Below are 7,504 nucleotides of genomic sequence, written 5' to 3'. Positions count from 1 at the left end.
TTTATATTGATGAGATTGTCAGATTGCATGGAGTGCATGTGTCTATTGTTTCTGATAGGGACTCGAAATTTACATTGAGATTCTGGCAAAGTCTGCAAATAGCATTGGGTACCGAATTGAGACTAAGTAGTGCATACCATCCTCAGACAGATGGCCAATTAGAAAGAACCATCCAGACTCTGGAAGATTTACTGTGTATGTGTGTTCTTGATTTCCAAGGAAATTAGGAAAGTCATTTACCTTTAGCCGAATTCGCCTACAACAACAGTTTTCACTTGAGCATTGGTATGGCGCCTTTTGAGGCTTTATATGACAAAAAATGTCGGTCTCCTATTTGCTGGGCAGAAATTGGAGATGGGCCTTTACTTGGGCCCGAGATTGTACACGAGACCACATAAAAGGTGAAACTGATTCAACAAAGATTGAAAACCGCACAAAGCCGACAGAAAAGTTATGCGGATGTCTGAATGCGAGACAGGGAATATGAAGTAGGTGATCATGTTTTTGTTAAAGTGACACCAATGAAAGGACAGACTCGTTTTGGGGCTAAGGGCAAACTAGCACCGAGATATGTTGGGCTGTATGAGATCATTAAAAAGATTAATCCAGTGGCGTACCAAGTAGCGCTTCCTCCTGAAATGGAGCATATGCATAATGTCTTCCATATTTCAATGTTGAGGGGTTATCTTCGGGATCCTTTCCATGTTATTGAGCCTACCCGTGTGGTGTTAGGTGATGATTACACTTATGAAGAACGGCCTATTCAGATTGTAAACCGACGAATCATGAAGTTGAGAAATAAGGAAATCCCGCTAGTGAAAGTAGATTGGCAAAACCATGGTGGCGTTTATGCCACTTCGGAAAAGGAAGACAATATGATGAAAAGATATCCTGAACTATTCCCCCTGGACCAAGTGTTCTTCCGAAATGAAAGTAATCCGAGTTTAGAGGACCAAACTCTTTTTAAGAGGGGAAGACTGTGACAACTCTCACTTTTGATTAGCGTTAAATTGTGTTTAAGCATGAAAAGTAATTGATTAGGATGAAATCCTAATTTGTTTGTGTGAGTGTGTTGCTTAGAATGCATTTTTATCTGTTTGTTACTGAATGATCTGTTCATGTTTTAATTTCGAATTGCAAATTGAAAGCCCTACCAGCGACCGAGCCAGAAATTGATTTGTGTTTTATACTAATTAGGATTTATATGATTTTATGGTTGGTTTAATTAAAATTTGATTTGGAATGATTAAATTAGAATAAATAAAGTTAAATTACATTAGTTTGAATTTATTACACAATTGCCATTGAGTGGATTAATTCTAGGCCATTTATTTAGTCTTGATTCATATGTTGGCACTATCATTTTACCATTTCCTCAAGACCAAACCGTGAGAGAGAGGGAGAATAGGGGAAAATTGAATTCATCTAGAAATTTTGCTTGAAATTAGAGGATTTGAAGAGGACTTGCAAAATTGGGCTACCATACTTGGAGTTCAAGACTTAAGGTAGGAAATTCATTCTCTTGATTATGAATTTAAGTTGTTACATGCATTGTTCATGAAAGTTTCATTGATATTATGTCCAAATTGGTGATTAGAGTCAAAAATTAACTTAAAGTGTTGATTTGGGAGTGAATTCATACATGCATGTCCATATCATAGAGTTTGATGTAATTTTTCATGAAATTCTTACATGTATGTTCATATTCTAGTTGTGATCCAAGAATTCACCATGTTTTTGAGTTCAAGCTTGCATTTGATCATGCTTTAGAGCATTGAAATTCATAAGAACTCATGAATGTTATGTTCTTGCATTGTTCTTCAAGTTTCATTAAAAATTGTGTTCAATTGTCACACCCTTGGGTTTGATTTTATAAAAATGATCTTCAAAACATGTTGTAGTATGAGTTTCTAAGTGTTTTTCAGAAAATTGGCCCAAAAGGATGAGTTTTGGCATGTTTGACTCTTGGTTTGAGCTTTGGAAGCAAATCTGGAAAACCCAGATTTTGGCTTCCACGCTTGAGCGAAGGATTCCACGCTCAAGCTGTGAAACCCCGTATTTTTATATAATAAAAATAATATGTATATTTTTAATTTTCTTAAATAATTATTCACAATATTTTGAATTTAATAGTCTGTATATTTTTATACTGAAAATTTATTCAAAACAAAATAAAATAAAAAAATTTTGACTTTATATTATTACTCAATATTAATTTCTGAACCGTATGATATTTTTATTATATTTTTTCTCTATATTTTTTTGTAATCAAATTACACTGAAACCTAATATTTTCTGCACTAAAATCCAATCAGAAACCATGGGCTTGCTCCCCATGTTTTCTCACATCCCGTCTTCCACGTGCAATCACTTCCTACATCAAAAGAGAACGTGGTGAACATGCCATTCCATACCGCCAGGTGTTCAATTTCTCATTTTTTATTTTATTTCTTTTCATCTTCCTCACTTTGCTTCCCTTCTAATTTGATATCTCTGTCTATCCATTTCATATATCTCTCTCTCTCGGTTCTCTCTCTCCCTCCATCTCTCATTCTCAAAACTCTCTTTCTCCTTTATCCATGTTTTTCCTCCTTCCCCAACCTCCATAGCCATGGCCTCAACCCACACTATCGCCAACCCGCGAACTTCACCACCATTGGCGCACCGTCGGACCGCCACCACCACCATCACCTATTTCTATTATCATCTAGAACCACCATCCACAAAGTGTTGTAGGTGAAGAAAGAGAAGAAGAAAGAAGATAGAGGAGAAAGAAGCAAAGTTAGAGAAATTTATTTTGAATTTCAAAAGTTGGTTTTCGGCTTACTTTCGGCATGCCAAAACCATCCATTCCGGGAAGAATTGAGGAAAATGGATCATGTAAGATGAAGTACGGAGTAAGTTGAAGAGATTGGCGAAAGAATGAAGTAAAACCGTTAAGAATTAAGAAAGTTATGGAGTCCGAAAGATGGTTCGAAGAAATGTCCGAGACGGTAGGAAAATAATCTTATTTTTGGTCAAATTTTGGAGGTCCGACGGCATGCAAAAAGAGACGGAACGAGGCGTGTGAGTAGTGAACCAAAAACTAGGCCGTGAGGTGAATCCAATGACAGAAAAATAAGATAAAACGGAGTTACGATGAAGAAGATACAAGTATTTGAACTGGGGACATTGAAACCAAATTTCTGGGTCTCTTCTGTTCGTGCATGCTACGGCTTTGGAGAAGATGAGCTTAAATTTTATCCTGTGTTTCTCGGCCCATGCTGCTACGGTGCACCCTAGTACCTCTAGGTTAATCGAGTGGTCCTATGACTTTGGGGATGACCACCCTTAGGTTTTTCGACGTGTAGAATCCATTTTTGGGGTTAGATCTTGCAAAATTTGAGTCTAAGATGATGATCAACAACTAAATGTTCTAAGAGAATCCAATGGCAGATCAACGGTGAGATCGCGTCCGATTGATGTGAAATTTTAGCAAGACGATCATGGAGCCAGGACAATCATATCTTACGATCAGAATCATAAATCAAATTCGGACGATAAATCGTTAACAACCTAACATAGTAAGTAAACTCTTATAACCGTCTAATTCTTTTTAATTGTTAAATATTTAGATTTGTGTTCATATGTTAACATAGCTAAAACTTTAGATAAAATTTTGTTTATAGTTGTATGTGAATTTATGATTGGTATGTTAAATATTTGAAGGTCATTTCTTTATTAGTAGCCTTAAAATCATGATATAATCTTGGATTTAGACTTGCATGTGTAATTTGTGCCATTAAAGAGATGATTAAAGATTTTATTTGGTTTGATTATATAACTCTTCAATCTGCTAGAAACTTGTACGAATTTTTAGACAATTTTATGCTCAAAATTTTGAAATGATTTCTTCTACAAAGTTGTTGAGAATGATGTCTAGTTCACCCGGGAATTTTCTTAACAATTATTGAGCTTGGTACGAATTTATACAAATTTATAATTAAATCTGCTACTGTAAGACAGATTTTAGTATATGTTTAAGAGCTTATTAAAAATTCCATATTAATCCAAATCTGGAAATTTCTAACTAAAATATGAAATTTGAGAAGTCTAATTTCATACTAAATTTTGAGATTGTGGGTTTGATTTATAAATTTAAGTATGGAATTAATTTAAGAAAATGTGATAAATCTGTGTCATAAAATTTCTTAGAATTTTACAGAATTATTTATAACTTATCTTTGGGAATTTATTCCTGAAAATTGACCCAAACATATTTATTGAATATTCTGTACATTTCCACGAATTTTAGAACTGCATAAATAATTTATTTATAATTTTTATTACCTAAGGTATAACCTGAAAATTTCCTGACAGGTTTAAGATCATGACTTTAATTATTTATTCGGATAAAAAATCAGTTATTGTGTTGGTCCAATTCATCAAATATAGTAAATTAGTAATCCATGTATGGGTGTATTGTGATTTATTTAATATTGTGGTAGTCTAATCTTGTAAATTAAAGATCCATGCACGTGTGTGGCTTTGGTTTATTTTCTCTGTATCTAAATTATTATTTCATACCATGGTTTAAATAAATTGTTTATTTAAATGCTGTACATTTATTTATTATTGTGTGACATGTGCAATATTTTATGTTGGGAATTTTAATGAGTTGATATAACATCAATTGTGATTAAAATTTAAAATTATTTGTGAGTACTATCAAAATTAACTGAAATGATTAACGGCATATACAAAGTTAACAATTGACAGTTAACACCAGTTGTTCAGAGTGAGTCTGGGTTTTAAAGAGTATACGAAATTAAGGGTTGACGGTTAATACCGGTTATTCAGGGTGAGTCCTGATTTTAAAGAGTGTATGAAATCAAGAGATTGACGGTTAATACCGGTTGTTCAGGGTGAGCCCTGGTTTTGAGAATTCTCACGTAAATTGTGTTGCGAAACTCTAAGATGGCACGGGACTTATTTGAACCCTTTTCGGTATTTGGTTTTGGAATAAGGGTGGATGTGCTGGTGGCACACAGGGAGGTTACGTACCCCTGGCAGACCGTTTCCTTGGGGCAGACCACGGATGCCACTACTTGGGTATATCACTCCGGACGTGGGCATCCCTGGTAGTTACGGTTGGTAACACTTGAATATTTGACCAAGGGAGGGTTTCAAATTAACCGTTGCCATGCTTAGTGGTTGGTAAGTTAAATCTCTTTGGTGAGATTTCGAGTGTCACCTAATTTATTAAAATTATTTTAATGGTTGTAATTTATGCTTACAATTATATTGTTACCTCGTGTTTATAATCTCATTATTTTTCTCTTAAAAAGAATGGTAGGTTGGTTATGTTTTCTTACTGTGTTGCAAAACTCATGGCATATATTTTTGTTGCCCTGGCGTTTTATGCCAGGTCTTGGCGAGAAAATAACTGAAGCTGAAATGGAGTCGACGCTAACGTAGAGCCTTGGCTGACCTGAAACCCCGAGTAGAGCCGAATAAATAATATTATTTTATATAATAGCTATTAAGGACTTTATAATTTCATTTGATGTTGTATTTGGATAATTTTAAGCTTTTATCTATTGTTATTTGGACGTTTGGTTATGTACGAGAGTTGGATTACCCTATTAAGATGTCAAATTTTTAGTTTATTAAGTCATTTTGTTTATTTAATTTCCCTTGATGTTCGAAAAATTTGGGGCGTCACAACATGGTATCAAAGCTCTAGGTTAGAATACCTAGGGACAGTGGGAAGAGGTTTAACCTCAATTGAGGAGTAGTGTCATGTGTTAGAAGGAATAGAATTATGTAACTCATAGTTTATGAGGGATTTATGCTAATCATAGTGACTATCCTTGTTTGATCCTAACTAGCTTGACGCCAAATTTGTCGGATGTAAAATCATCACTTCTCTATCTTCATTGAACCTTTCTAATTCGACAAAGTATTGCCTTAAGATGATCAATTGGAAATTTTTGACCTATGTTTATTGTATCTTGTATGTTGTTCTCTTGAAAACCGGTTGCACTCTTTCAATCCTTACAGGGTGAAGAATCTTAGGTGTTTGGTTTGAAATGTGTATGGCCAAACACAATTTCAATTCAAATATCTAGTTTGGTCACCAGCTCCATAATCTTAACCCTATTAAAAGTTCAAAACTATCATGTCATCCGACTGTACTGTCTGTTCAAATTCCATTTGAATTCTTATGCTAGTTATGCTATTGTCGTAGCCACGTCATACCCTTTCTTCTCTACTATAACTGTGTGAATCTTGGGATTAGAGCTTAAACGATTAGAAACACCTATGAGTGTAGCTTCACTGCTTAGAAGGTCAAACTCGAGTAGATCTCGTATGCAAATCATGTGAACTAGGAGTCTCAAGTTTGCATTTAACTTACCTGCGACTCTAGATGATCTAAGACTGTTGGTTCAAGTTTTCCAAAAAAAAAATATATATATATAATAATAATAATAATAATTAAATTAAAAGTTTTGAGGAGTCTGTTGTAAAAGTGATGATTGGTGTAGTCACTCCAATTTTTTTTTTTCACACCTGAGAGCATTAGTATAGAATCCTTAAGGATTATTTGAAGAGGATTAATCTGAATTTGAGTTAAGCGTCACGCTTAAGAGAATAGACTTATGTGATCTACATTACCCACGTGTTTCGGCCTATGGTTAGAAATAACTTTGCCCTGACTAGGTTATATTATGATAATGCTATCTGTTTTGCTAACTAAAAGACATCAAAAATGAACTTTTCTTCGCCAACCTTAGGACGTTATTCGAATTTCTGGCATAATAACATTGACTCAGGAGAACATGTTTCAGATTTATAATCGTCGCGTCAGGTGTTTCAACTCCAAACGATTTAACGATCACTTACGTAAGGGAGCGGGTTTAATCCTGAACGAGAAGTATTGCGCATTAGATATATATACTTATATAATATATATATATATATATATAAAGGGAGGGTCACTATTATTCTTACGAGTTTTGTGTTGATCTTCATTTTCCTATCTCATATGTATAACCTTTGGTTGATGTCGTTCATATTCAAGATTAAGTCATTACCATCTTATTTTCAATTCTACTATCGTTAAAATTGGCAACCTTTTTGCCGTGATTATCCTATCTAGTACGAGAATTTTGTAAACAGTCGCAATTTCTTTACTCAATAACAAATCTTGAATATTTATTTTGACACATGTAGGGCCAACGTAATTTCAGGTTAGATATCTAGTATAGTCACTTCCTCCATGATCTTGATTACATGAAAGTCCAAAACTATAATGTCATTAATCCGATCATTATGTTAATTGATATTGTTGTTATAGCCACTTTGTATTCTGTTGTCCTTATTACTTCTGTACCAACCTTGGGCTTAGAGTTACCAGTTAGAACTCTTTTGGTGTGACTCGTTTGTAATCAAAACCTACACGACGAAAATTTCTATCAAACCAGTCTTAAAACTCTTGGTTATATGTTTTTCATCTTATTCC

At 34.3% G+C, this 7,504-nt stretch overlaps 1 long non-coding RNA gene across 1 annotated transcript; it reads left to right on the top strand.

Annotated features, from left to right (window-relative positions):
• The first annotated feature begins 2,470 nt into the window (after positions 1-2,470).
• LOC145797507 (uncharacterized) lies at positions 2,471-5,652 on the top strand. The gene is made up of 2 exons (XR_014339053.1): positions 2,471-3,563; positions 5,408-5,652. It is a non-coding gene; the product is annotated as an uncharacterized LOC145797507 (long non-coding RNA).
• The last annotated feature ends 1,852 nt before the right edge of the window (positions 5,653-7,504 follow it).

Source organism: Camellia sinensis, chromosome 8 (assembly GCF_055761805.1).
Source record: "Camellia sinensis isolate YWXY chromosome 8, ASM5576180v1, whole genome shotgun sequence".
NCBI classification, from domain to species: Eukaryota; Viridiplantae; Streptophyta; class Magnoliopsida; order Ericales; family Theaceae; genus Camellia; species Camellia sinensis.
This window is presented reverse-complemented; position numbering and strand designations above follow the sequence as displayed.